The sequence below is a fragment of the Pinus tabuliformis genome, chromosome 3_2, assembly GCF_031772625.1.
Source record: "Pinus tabuliformis cultivar Carrire ecotype Pingquan chromosome 3_2, CPIR1, whole genome shotgun sequence".
Lineage (NCBI taxonomy): Eukaryota > Viridiplantae > Streptophyta > Pinopsida > Pinales > Pinaceae > Pinus > Pinus tabuliformis.
The window spans coordinates 797,553,716-797,568,667 of NC_142302.1; positions in this window are offsets into that span (position 1 = coordinate 797,553,716).

The window sequence follows — 14,952 nt, forward strand, 5'->3', positions numbered from 1 at the left end:
GAGGCGTGGTCAAGCAATAGCTTGATGAGTATGATGAGGTGTGATGCGGAAAAATAATAAATGTGAAGGTTAATTAATGCTCAACCCCCACAGTTGACTACGTCGTGAGCATGGTCCACAACAATGTGTGGCCTAGAATCATTGGGGGTTCGTTCTCAATGTAGTTCCCTTATATGCTTTACCCCTGCAATGTCTAAAAGAAATGAAGTATTTTGTTTGATTAATGGGATGGCTTTGAATGTCGGTAATCACACAAGTTAGCTTGAATGGGTTTGTTTCAGAAATCTGATGCGATGGTATACTTGCATGAAGATTTGGGCCATTTTGTCAACAAGTTGCAGATCCAATGGTAATCGGGCGATAACTTATCAGATGCAATGGTATATCAAATGTAGTTCAAGCTTGCTGAAGTCTAGGCCAATCTCAGCCATCCATCCAAAAAGATGGGATCCAATGGATATAGGGAGAAGAAATGATCGGGTTTTAGCACTAAAGTCAGACCCGATAGATTATTAACTGGTTATATATATTTCCCATAGGGTTTGTATAGGAGTCAATGGAGCGTTGAACAAGCTAATTCGATAAGATTTATTTCAAACAAGTTTAAAATCTCATGAGTTCCAGAGGATCAGACCATTGATTGAATGAATGATTAGATGGCTCACGCATAACTAAGGTGGACCCAATGGGTTTATGAATCAAAATGTTAAGTCTTTTCAGTTCCGTGGAAAACTAATGTTTCACATAAAATAGCCGAATCCGTTGTTTAAGTGAGACAATTAGAATTAGCGGTGGATGACTAAAATTTCAAAGAAAGGTGATTGGTCGGGCTTTCTTGTGTTTTTGGCCAATAAAAATGCGCTCAATACATACATAAGCCCAGGTTCACGCACAAATTTTGTCAAAGTTTATTATAATTGAAATGGTTTAATCATTGTTAAAGCATCTACAAAGAAACTCAGCAACCAAAAAACATAGCCGAAAAGCTAACAATTATCATTATTTTCTAACTTTCGTTACTTCCTGTTATTCTATGTTCTTCAGAATGAGGTGTCTTTTACCCTCTGTGTAACATTTTGAAGTAATTTTTACTCTAGATGGTTAGGAAAATAATTAAGCAGTTTGACAGTTTTGGTGATCACCAACTGTCTTGTAATGTATAAAAAGAGCTAAATTTAGAGAGAAGGGGTTTGAATTTTGGAGAACTTGGAGATTAAGCTATTGAATTCCTAATATAATTGTTGATTAATGAAGAATCAGAAGTTTTCCATACGTTGTTGGGTATGATTTTGTGTCTTCTCTGGTTATGTTTCATCTTATGTTTTCTTCCTTTGAGTATAGTAATTGATGCTGCAGGTCTTTATTTTCCTATGTAAATAAATCTAAATTCCTTAAAGGGTGCTCCTATACTTGAAGTTTCCATCTTTGCAATTCTTCTAAGTTACAAATAGTAGTTTTTGTATAAAATAGCATATTATCTATAACTTCTCCCAATGTCACAGATAGTAGATCTTATGTTAAACAACATGTTGTCTATGACTTATTCAATCTTTCTTCATTCATAATTTATATTCAACAATCAAATGGCATTTTGATGTTATCATGTCACCTAAGTATTGAGGATCAATAACTAGATTTCCTAGGTCCTTCATTTGAGAAGACAATATATAATTAAGTGACAAACAAGTGACAATATTTGTAATCATTAATGTTTTAAGCACAATTTCTATACAGCCAGGAAATTGGTTTCTTAAGGTACAACATTAATTGGCCCTATTGCTAGGGAGAGAATATAAGAGCACTTTTCCCTTGGTTTCCAATATTTTCCTCTAGTTGTTCACTGAGGAGGAAATATTTGGTTGTTTTGAACAAAAGCAATAACTCTGGCTTCAAGGAGACCCCATACAAGGTCAGATGCCTCACAACAGAAAGTTCAATCCCATTCAGACCCTAAAAGGCTAGTTTCCAAGAGGGTTAGAAGGCCTAAAACTTGACCTACACCAAGTCCTACACTCTCTGCACCAAGAAGCAGTTCATCAGATCTTTTACATTCATCTTTTATTGACCAAGAGTCACCTGTTACATCCAATTCATTTCAAGAGACCAGTTTTCAAGAACAGTCTTTAGAGTTTGGTTTTTTTTTTTAGTATCTACTATAGTTATTCAACCTAAACCTATAACTGCATTACCACCTTTTCACACTCCATTTACTCCTCAGTCAGTTTCCACATTTGCTGGTAATCAACGTTCAGTAAATTTGGGAGTAAACATGGCAACTCATCCATTCTTTATGAATAGATATGCACCTCTTCAACTGCCACAACCGTTGAATCAAATGTCACAAGAATACCGCAAGATTCTTCCTCGCTTTACAGGGGAAGATGAACAAACAATGGAGAATCATGTATCAGTATTTTGTAACTTTACAGAAAACCTAAATGTTGAACATCTGGATGTTTTTCTAAGACTTTTTGTTCAATCCTTGGATGGAGAAGCGAGAAAATGGTTTAAAGGGCTTCCTAATAACTCTATTCCTTCTTAGGAAGAGATCGATCACCTATTCACCCAAAGATGGGGAGAAAAAAGAGACCATGGATATTCATTAACATAGTTTAATTCTATAAAGAAGAAGTCTGATGAAACTGTAGTTGAATTTGTTAGAAGATTTAATAAATTGTACAATAGTCTTCTAGTGGAGATGAAGGCCCCTCCTACTGGTGCAAAAATAACTTTTGCATGGGCTTTTGAGTTAGATTTTGGATTTACAGTGAGGGAGAGGAGATCCCCAACCCTTGATCAGATCCAAACAGATGCATTAGAGATTGAAGCAAATCTGGTGGTTGTAGGCAAAACACCAGAGACACAGCCTATACAAGACAAGGGAAAGGTAAGGATAGAATCCTCTCAAAGTAAAACACTAGAGGATATGAGTAATTTAATTTAAAAAATTTCAAATAAATTGATTAAATTAGAATTAGAGAGTAAGAGTTCTCAAAGACAGGTACAAAAAAATAGAAATTTTAATCCTCAATATAGAAGACAACCTCTGCAAATTTTATAGAGGGAGAGAAAAGATCAAGATCAAATTCAAGCACCACTGTATATAGAGGCAGATCCTGATGGAGTACCAAGGCATCCCAAGGATCATGATGACCATATTTTCACATTGTATGTAGTAGATGAAGATGAACTAGGTATAGAGGGAGGAGAATATAGCGAAACAGATGTCATCTATGAAATTGACAAATGTTGGAAGCAATTTTCTGATTTTATGCAAGCAGAACTACATAAAAAATATGACATGAGATCAAGGAAAAGATCTAGAAGTCAAGAATATGAAGGTGAGCAGCAAGTTCCAGCTCCCTTACAAAAGGTGACTCCACAAAAACAAGAATCACAACTTGCTAAATAGTTGAATAAAGGAAAGCATCAATAGGATACAAGTAGAAAGAATCAAATGCTTCAAGGGAGTCCTCTCAAGACAAAGGTGAAATAAGTCCTTTATAGAAACTTGTTTCCTTTCCACAAGAGATTTTAGTCTTGAAGAAAACTAAATATGAGAATGAAAAGAATACTAAATAGATCCATGCGTTTAGTTTCACCAAAGAGTTAGAAAAGATCAGAATTCAAGTACCCCTCACAGAGCTAGTCAAAACACTAGCTTTTCAAAGAAAAATTACAGAGTTTATCAATCCATCTCAGAATGTGAATATAAATGACATTGTGAATTTGCAAGAAGATAAACCAATAGGTTTTTGGTTCACATGTGGAGGAGGTAGATTCTTTGACACCTCCTTTCTACATTTCCTTATTGGTTCATGATTTACTCTTGCACATTTGATTGTTTGATTCAGGAGCCTCACATAACCTTATGCCATTACCATTGATGAAACAACTAAACTTACAAGTTAGTAAACCTTACAGAGACGTGTATTCTTTCAATTCACAAAAATCCAAGTGTTTGGGGGGCATTAAAGATATGGTGGTGTCATTGGCCTAGATTCCAGCCAAAATTTTGGTAATGGATGTAGTGGTAGCAAATATCCCTGCTAGGTTTGGAATGTTACTTTTTAGGTCATGGCGGGATAAATTAGGTGGTGTTTTGAAACTAGATTTTTCTTATGTTGTCATACCAATTTTAGGTGGGGAAGAAAGGAGGTTGTACAAAGAAACAAGGTTTATTAGAACAATCAAAGATGATGAAACAAGTAATTCACCTGTATATAACTAGGAGAAATATGACTTTTCTTTCTTCATGTTGCATGACAATGCAGAATTGGCTGAAGATAACTAGAGGCAACTTGCTTCAGCCTGTGTAGATACAGAGCTACAAACAGAACGGGTGTGGAAGTGCTTCTTTGATGGAGCCTATGTCAAATAAGGAACATGTACTGGTTTCCTTTCACAGGATGAACAGATTTAAGATCATAATATTCGAATTCAGAAGGATCCCAAGCTAGTCAAATTGTTCAAGGAAGTTTCATTCAATTATAAGGAGAGATATGTTAAGGTTTTTAGGCAATACAATGATGTTCTGGCTTGGTCCTATAAGGATCTCGAAACATATGATGAAAACATGTTCAACGAACTTGGATGCTCTGTTAAAGTCATAACAGACAATTCTCAAGTGTCCAGTGCAAGTAAGTATGTTGCTTTTTGTCAAAAGTATACTGCTATTCTATCTCATCCAACTTATTATCATCCACAATGAGATGGATTCGCTGAATCCACTAACAAAACTTTGATGAGAATCCTTAAGAAGATTTCTGTAGAGAATCTTTATGGTGAAATTCTACAGCTTCCTATTCCAATTCTAAAGCATAAGCATCCTATCATTGTAGATGTTGGAGTGTGTTACGCCCCTATACTACTAGTGTAACCCCTTATTTTTATTAGTGCAACCACCTTATTATACTATTGTACCCATGTAGCCCCCATATTGTTACTAATGTGCCCCATACAAGCCCACTATTGTTATTATTGTGCCCTTACATTATTATTGTTATGTCGGCTCTGATTATATTATGACCCCTTAGACTCCTATATATATAAAGGAGGTCTTGTCATTTGTATCATCCAAGAATTTTTCATTTGTGTAATGTAAAGGAGGTTGCCCACTCGAAGAGGCTAAATTCTAAGGTGTTGATCTATCTTTTATAACTTTTTTTGAGCTAGATTCATAACATTTGGTATCAAAAACCTAGGCTAGGAGAAATAAAAACCCTCAAGAAAGAAGAAATGAATCTGACCATATCTTGTAAATAATTGACCGGAATTACCACTCCTCAAACTATCAATATAGAAGGACATATCAAGAAGAAAAAGGTTCAATAAGTGAAAGATCACATCGAGAAAGAAGAAATGAATCCAACCATATCTTGTAAAGCATTGGCAAGAATTACCACTCCTCAAACTCTCAAGATAGAAGGATGCACTCTCAAGAAAGGATGAGGATGTGGAAGCATTGTCTTGTGCTATTTCCATTATCCAACCAGATTGGATAAACGAAGCAAGGGATGAATGGGAGAAGGATGAAAATTGTGGCCACTCATTCAAAAGTTGTAGAAGATCCCAATTCAAGCAATATTGCTAGAACTTGAAGAGGAAGGAAAAATCATATTGGAACCTGGAGCAGTCACAGAAACAAGAACTCGAAAGCTACGAAATTGATCAATTTCAGAGTATCTCATCAAGTGGAAGAACTTACCCACTAAATATTCCACATGGGAGGACAAGAATTTTATAAGCATCAAGAACTACTCAAGCGTTGAGGACAACACTTTTTGAAGGAGAGGGGCATGTTAGGCCCCTATAATACTAGTGTAACCCCTTCTTGTTATTGGTACAACTGCCTTATTATATTGTTGTACCCATGTAGTCCCCATATTGTTACTATCGTGACCCATAGAAGCCCACTATTATTATTATTGTGCCCTTACATTATTATTGTTATGTCAGCTTTGATTATATTATGACCCCTTAGACTCCTATATATAGAAAGGAGGTCTTGTCATTTGTATCATCCAGGAATTTTTCATTTGTGTAATGTAAAGGAGGTTTCCCCATCAAAGAGGCTGAATTCTAAGGTGTTGATCTATCTTTTATATCTTTTTGTGAGCTGGATTCATAATGGAGTGAATTCAGTGTAGAAATGCCATAGAATTTGAATTGGTTGGAATATATGACTCCATGCCTAAGGTGAACGCACTGATATGCGGTTCTTAGTGCTTTTGTGGCAAAAGCACTATCCCCAGGTGGAGCCATATGTTGTAGCCTTCATCGTTATTTTCTTCTTTTTTTTAGTTTTATCAGAAAAAGAAATAAAAATCAAAAGAAAAGAAAAATAAAACCATTGTGTAAAGGCCATGCAGGTTTAAGAGGCATGTTCAAGTGATAGCTTGATGAATATGATGAGGGGTGTTGTGGGAAAACAATAAGCCCAAAGGTTAATTAAGGCTCAACCCCCACAGTTGATCGCAACGTGAGCATAGTTGACCACAATGTGTGGCCTAGAATCATTGCAGCAGTTTGTTCTCAATGTAGTTCGCTTATATGCTTTATCCCCGCAAAGTCTAAAAGAAATGAATTATTTTGTTTGATTGACGGGATGGATTTGAATGTCAGTAATCGCACAAGTTAGCTTGAATGGACTTGTTTTAGAAATCCAATGCGATCGTATACTTACGAGAAGATCTGCGCCATTTGATCAACAAGCCGCATATACAATGGCAATCAAATGATAACTTATCGGACGCGACTATATATCAAACGTAGTTCAAGCTTACCGAAGTCCATGCCAATCTCAATCATCCATACGAAAAGACAAGATCCAATGGATATCGGGCGAAGAAATGATTGGGTTTTAGTGCTAAATTCAGACTCGATAGATTAATAACCAGTGATATATATTTCCCATCGGGTCCGTATGGGAGTCAACGAAGTGTTGAACAGGTGGAGTCAATAAGATTTATCTCAAATTGGCTTAAAATATCATGAGTTCTGGAGGATCAGACAGTTGATTGGATGAATGATCGGACGGCTCACACACAGCTAAGGCAGACCCAATGGGTTTATGAATCAAAATGTTAAGTGAGACAATCAAAATTAGCGGTGGATGACTAAAATTTCAAGGAAAGGTGATTGGTCGGGTTTCTTTTGTTTTGGCTAATGAAAACGCACTCGTTACATACATAATCCCAGGTTCACGCACGGAGTTTTGTCAAAGTTTATTATAATTAAAATAGTTTAATCATTATTAAAGCATCTACAAAGAAACTCAATAGCCAAACAACAGAGGCGAAAAGCTAACAATTATCATTATTTTCTAACTTCTATTACTTCCTGTTATTTTATGTTCTTTAGACTGAGGTGTCTTTTACCCTTTGTGTAACATTTTGTAATAATTTTTACTCTAGACAGTTAGGAAAATAATTAAGAAGTTTGACAGTTTTGGTGATCAACAATTGTCTTGTAATGTATAAAAAGAGCTAAATTTAGAGAGAACGGGTTCGAATTTTGGAGAACCTAGATATTAAGCTACTGAATTCCTGATACATCTATTGATTAATGAAGAATCAAAAGTTTTCCATACGTTGTTGGGTATGATTTTGTGTCTTCTCTAATTATGTGTCATCTTATGTTTTCTTCCTTTGAGAATAGTAATTGAAGCTACAAGCCTTTATTTGCCTATGTAAATAAAGTTAAATTCCTTAAAGAGTGCTCCTATACTTGAAGTTTCCATCTCTACAATTCTTTTAAGTTACAGATAGTAGTTTATCTATAAAACAACATATCATCTATAACTTCTCCCAGTGTCACAGATAGTAGATCCTATGTTAAACAACATATTATCTATGAATTATTCAATCTTTCTTCATTCATCATTTATATTCAACAATCAAATGGCATTCTAACATTATCATGTCTCCTAAGTATAGAGGATCCAGAACCAGATTTCCCACATCCTTTATTTGAGAACACAATATATAATTGAGTGACAAACATGTGACAATCTTTGTAATAATTAATGTCTTAAGCACAATTTCTATACAGCCAGTAAATTTGTTTCTTAAGGTACAACAATGTCTTTGAAACAGTTTCAAGTTCATTTTGAAGCATGAGAAACATTTTTTGACTTGGAAGGGACCACCGGTTGAATTTGGCATGTTCTTTCTGTTTAGCTCCAAGTCTTCCTTGGTGGAAATCTGTCTCAACTTCTCTAAGAAATCTTTGATCTCCTGACAGATTTGGCTCCTAGGTTTGGCTTTGGTGAGTGAACTGAATGATGTGATCTGGTGTGTTTTCACAAAGACATCCAAACTACTGAACAATTGTACATATGAGGCCTGAATGCTACCGATAAATGAGGTGTGTTTCTTGTTGTTTTAAATCAACATCTGAAATCTCGCTTTCTCTATATCTGCTTTATGGCTTCATTTTCTTCACTAAATCCAGTAGTGCCCCTTTGTATTGCATTTTCCACTCTTGCACAGAAGTAATGGAATCTTATATGTTCTTGAGAGTTTTAACAAACTCTTTGGTTTGTTGTCATGGACCATGAAAATTGACAGCTGATTTATGTATGGTGACAAACCCCTCATAGATCTTATGCATTGTTTCTCCTAGTGTTGATACTCCAACAAGTATTACTGCTCTCATCTCCAATAAGTAAACATGTGTGGAAACTTCATTGTATGATGTTGCACAAAGTTGTTCTACCTCTTGCCTAGTAGCCTACAAGTTTTGTGCCAATTTCTCATTCTCAATTGTCAAATACTAAATGTTTGATATTGTTGCTCCTACAAAGGCCAACTTTCCTTCGATAATGGAATTTGGATGCATCCTGGTGTCTATCACTATCACCCTTCCTCTAAAAAATGTAGGTGATACATGATCATCCCGAAAATGCTTTCTCTGTTCTTGTACAATCCTTTTGTGGAACTCATCAAGTGATAAAAAGTACACATCCATCACTAGATCATCATCAAGTAGAAAAAAGTTCCCTTCCTCCCTCGGTTTGGCTCTTCTACTAGAGGTGGTGGAGATGGAGTGATGATATGTGGTGCGCTCGACATCTAATCAACATCTCGATTCTACAGCTCCTATTTTATCGCCATGTATTTTACTTTAATCAAGTGCTCAATTTTTTGAGTAAGCTCCCGATCCTACACCTGTTCACCTTCCTCGTCAATTTGTGGCTCATTCTGTTCTTTCTCTTCAAATTGTCTCAATGTTGTTTCTTCTGTCATTGTGCCTTGCCCTTATTCTTCCTCCTCCTTCTTCTTCTCTTCGTGTTCCTTCCTCCACAATGCTTTTTCTTCCTTCATTTTTTTCTCTCTCTCCTACAACTTTAGTTCTACTTCACACAACCTCTACTTTCCTTTCTTTTCTCTTCTCCCTATGTCATTTTCTTCCTCTTTTCTTATACATCTAAAGTTTCTTTCATGAGAATATGATTTTATTTCATCATGTAGCTTTTTTCTCCCTCTGGATTGTCGACAATCTTCCTCTTTCCCTTGTCATGCATGAGAATGATGCCTTCTATTGTTGTTTCTTTCGGAACTGTTGTCATGTTTGGAACAACCTATAAAGTACCTACTAAAATCATTGACTCACAAAGTCTAGAGGAATTGTAGAAAGTCCTCCATGGATCCTCCTCTAGCCAATGGAATACCCCACCAATCCAAAAAATGTAAACTCTTGCATAGTGGTGTTTACAAATACCACTGGGATCATATGGATTAAAGTATCCAGTACTGAATGCAAAACTCGTTATTTCCTTTCCCTTGGAATACGTGAATTTAAAGTTCTTTATCTCATATAATCCAAATTGCAAAAGAAGATTGTGCCATGGTGCTTTCTTCTTCCTGTGAAAATATGCTAACAACCCTATGGGGAGATGATATGATACTTTTTTCATGAAAAACATGTCGGTGGCATACAAGGGTAAAAAATGTGGAGGCTTCTCTCCATAACACTCAAAGGAAAGTTCCAGTCAGTGAGGCATACCAGGTTGTGATGTCTAATATCACCTCCATTTCTCCTTGTGACATATAAGGTGGATCTTCTTCAAATATGATCTTGTAAATCAGGATGATGAAGTGGTATGTTAGTTGTTCCATTAATCCTTGATGATTACAATCTGAAAGCGACTTGCATTAGATATGCATGGTAAATTCTTATGGTGTCCATGTCTAGCTCATGCCTAGGAACTATTGTGTTACAAAAATTGCATCCAATAAATATGCAGACATATAGAACCTTGTTTGCTCACCATCGAGAGGACTCTAGGATTGTGCTACATGGGATCTTAATTTTTGATCAAACAAATTTAACCAGTTGAACGGCTTCACCTCAATCAAAACCTAGTTCAATAACACTACCCACCCTTCAGGAAAGGTATTCATGCTCTACTCATCATGTATCCTGCAGGTAAGATAACTAAGAGCTGGTAGGCCTTCATGAGGGATTTTGTCTTGTATACATGGGTTGGTGTCATTGAAAGTTTGATGGCTCTTTCACCCACCATTTGACAATGTCTCATGTATTTACATAGCTATAGTTGCCATATAACAATGAGTCCATGAGCTTCACTAGCCCATAATGTTTTTCCAGAAAGGTAGCAAGATTATATCTGTTGACACTGTTCAATATCATGGTCTTCCATTCAATGTGTGATATAATCCATATAATGACATCTACACATGGGACGCTAGATATTTGAATGCATCCTTGTGTAGTCTTTGACTTCCAGATACTGAGATAAACTTATTGGTTCTATAAATCTGCCTCAAGCCTCTTTGTTGAAATGACTTCATTAACTTGCTTCTATGTTAGTGTTGACCCATTTTCTATAAACAACTGAGTGTCTACATACACCAACAAGTCTATTGGTGTTTTCTCAACTGATTCCCCAATATGGCTCTTAATGGTCACTTTTGAAGAAACCCTCTTTGGTGCCATGGTAAGAGTGACTACTGGAGAGAAGTTCTCAACCACTGTGGTACCTGTGGGAAATAAAAGACACTCATGAAAATAATATAACTATCTTAAGAAAATCTACCTACAAGGCAGGGTCAATTAGTAAAGCAGGCATCTGATGGGAAGGATTGTACAATTTTCAATGGAAAGAGGGATTGAATTACTATGGAAACTATGCATTGCACTATCCCGATAGGCAAGGATGAAGCTTGAGGCTTGGGGTTGCACAATCCGTAGTCCCAATATGGGTAGAGATTGGGAGAGACTATTGATTACATAGTCTCAATGGTCAAGATGACAAGGTGAACCTTGGAATTACATAGTGCATGGTTGGATCCAGCTTGTACTGCGCACTTTGTAATACCAGAGGCCAAGCTTGTGGCTTGAGCCTTATGATTACGCAATGCCCAGCTAGGAAAGGAAATGTATAGCTAAATAAAGTGCATATTTTCCCAATGGAAGTGTGAAAAACGAGCAGAACCTCGACAAGTTGATAAGATGAGCCTTGGAATTGTGCAGTGCACGGTTGGAGCCAACTTATATTGTCCACTTTGTATTACCATAGGCCAAGATTTTAGCTTGAGCCTTAGGAATGTGTAATGCCTAGCTAGGCAAGGAAATATCTAGCTAAATAAAGTGCATATTTGCCCAATGGAAGTGTGAAAAACGTCGAGAGTTGTGTGACGATGTGAAGTTGAGTGCAAAATAGAATAATTATAAGTACATCCATATATATCAAGTGAAATAATTAATCAAATGGAAGGAAAATCAAGTATGTGAGGAGAGTCACTGGAATGACGACCATTGGTGCAAAATAGGAAAACCCATGCAACACTTCTTAAAGTAAAAAAACTTGAAACAAGAATTCTACAAGTTTGAATTAGTTGAAATTCCAACAAATGTGAAGAGAAATAACTAAAACAACACTCACACAAGTGAAACAACAAAATGTGATAGAAAAAGTGGTGAACGACAACACAAGTGAAAATCACATGGAAAAGAGACGATGACCACATCGAAGGCTCCTTTATCTCATCGAGAATTCTAGAGCTCTAATATTTTTTGTTTCGATTCCTCAACCTGTCTGAGAAAAATCTATGATCTGCGTTGTTCTAGAAAGGAGGATTCCAGTTTGGAGGATTCGTAGAAGCATGTTGAATTGATAGGATCTTCCAGGGAGATTAATTTATTGTCAATTTCAATAAGTTCCTTAACAAAGTCATTTGTTTTATTTATATCCCATCTATAAACCTTGAATCTAAGAGCCCACAACTTCTTAGATAATCAATCCATTTTCAAAGAATCATCACTCCCAAATGGCTCGATCCTGAAATTCCGAAAAATATTGATGAAGTCTAGTTCCTTCAGCCATAAGTGATTGAATTTAAATTGGAAGGTTGCTGCTGGGAGTGTACTAGACCAACCAAGGAAAATTGGAAAGTGATCAAAGATGTGAGATAGCAGAGTCCAAGATTTTATTTCCTTGACATGAATGGAAGTAGCCTCCTATACAAAGAAGTGAATAATCACATTGAAATGCCAAGACTACCACATCTGTCATTTTTCCAGGTAGGGCCAATGGAGTCTAGAGTGATGACCCAAAGAGCATTTTGCTGAAATAATTCTAAGAAGAATCTATCTAATGGATCAAGTCGGCCATGTGAACCCCAAATCTCAGAAGATTCCAGGGTGAGATTAAAGTCCCATACTAAAATCACTGATTCAAGCTCGAGAATACCATTGTTGTCTACCATTTTCCAAAATGATTTTCTGTTATAGTAATGAGAATATATATTGATGATTCTGAGTATGGAATTAAATCCTCACTGTCCCTTGTTCAATAATAAGCCAACGTACATTTTGTATACTTTTAGGTCGAATTTGTCTAGATTCCACATTGTTGTCGTCCCTCCTGATAGTCCATTGGTTAAGTTAGGTAGATTTGTAGCAAGAAACCCCAAGTCTACTGATGAGCACCAGTATTGCAGCAAGAATACTGCAACTCCTAGAGCTACCAACTTTCTTTATCAACCCGAGGTTCGTACAAACTTGGTGGTGACAGTGATGTATAAACAAGTAAAAGTGATGGTTCTGCCTTTTATCAATGTTCAGCTGGCAAGAGACCACTAGTGTTTTCAAGCTAGATTTCTATGGATTCAGAAGAAGCTTGATTGCTAATGAAGGAAAGAGAAATCTACTCTAGGAGAAAGCTTTTCTATTGCAAATAAGGAAAATGTCTAAAATACTATACTAAAAACACACCATTCTCTAACTAGCTACTGAGAAACTATGCTTCACAAGAATGCCAGGCTAACATGTATGAAATTCTACTATCTAAAGCAAGGAAATTCAAGACATCAAACATCATTACTATTCATGTAAAGGACTGAAATAAATATGTTTTGTTCTTTTTATTCTTTTTAGAAAATCAAGTGTAACCCTTAATCTCTTTGGGTGATGTGGCAGGTGGTTTAGTGATGCTGGTGGATGGTTGGGAGGTTTAGGAGATGGTTAGAAGGTTTTGGAGATGGTTAGAAGGTTTTGGAGACCCCTGGGTGACCTAGTCTGGCTTCCTAAAGGTTGTCCCTCAATTCGGCCTCAATACAGGCCACTACAGGAAAACCTACAGGATGTACTAGAAACCTATAGGATTCCCTGTGTTTCTACAGGATACAACTGAGAGAAAAACGATGGTTGATGGAGGTGATGGAAGGCTTAGTAAAGGTGGTGGATGGGTGGAATGGGGTGAGAAAATGCCTAGGATCACTCAAAACTCAAAACCAATGTTAGGAGATGGTTGGATTCGCTCAACATGCTTGGAGGAATTTTTATGTAAAATGATGAGATTGGTGAAGATATTGGTGAAAGCAAGGAAATATTATGGATGGATGAAGTTGGAAGGTGGTTTCCTGCTATGATATCTCTTGAGATTTTTGAAGCACCTACTCTGCATCAAAAAGTTATAATTTCCAAAAATTCATGTAAACAAGAAGAATTCTAACAAGATAGAAAAGCAGAATTCAATGAACTAGCTATCTACTTCATGCATGAGGAAAATTTCTCAATAAAATGGAATCATGGATGAGATCTAATATAAGACTGAAGATGGAAGAGATGGTAGTTAAATCCTACACTTGGAAAAATGATCAAATGCTCATTCAAGTACAATAAACTCTAAATCTTATGAGAAAATGGAAATATGTCTTTTTGGGCTCGCGTAAGGGTCTTTCCCTCAAATCATGATCGTTGAGGGAAGAGGTGAGGCCAAGAAACCGACCGAAATTTTTTTGGTGCTCCTCTTATCCCTTCTAAATTTCTAATGAAGTAAAGCACAAATGGAAGCAAACTAATAAACAAATAATCATATCTACAATACTTGCAATGAAATACTTCTAAAGACAATTTAACCATGAATCTATTAAACTAAGCCAAGCATACAAATACAAGAAGAGGACCCTTTGATGCTAGGTTTGGGCCCTAACCCAAGAGCTTGAGCCCTCTGAGTGAACTCAATGTTGGATCAAGAAAAATCTCATTTTCATTATCAAAACAAAAGATTACATCAATGTCTTCCACAAGTCTGGAGCTTGAAAATAACTAGTGTTTTTACAAAAAAAATTGGAAATCTAATGAGGATCTAGGACTTCCTTAAATCTAGTGAGGCTCTGCTCCCAAACTTGAGGTGAATTATCTCTTGTCTATTGCTTTCTCGGCTGCTTTTTGATCTTCATGACTTGGCCGATTTCACTTCGAGCTGGTGTGATTAGTGGAGGAATATTTGAATGTGGGAGGAGTAAATGAGGAGGATTTACCTCCTACAATATCTGTCCCTTTTCCCATTCGAGTTTCAAAACTTAGTCTTGCCAAAATTCATTTATTTTCTCTTCAAAACCTAGATTTAATGCATATTAGTCCACCAAGCATAATATTTCACTTAAATTCATCTCATTGAAAAAAATATAATCAAAACAT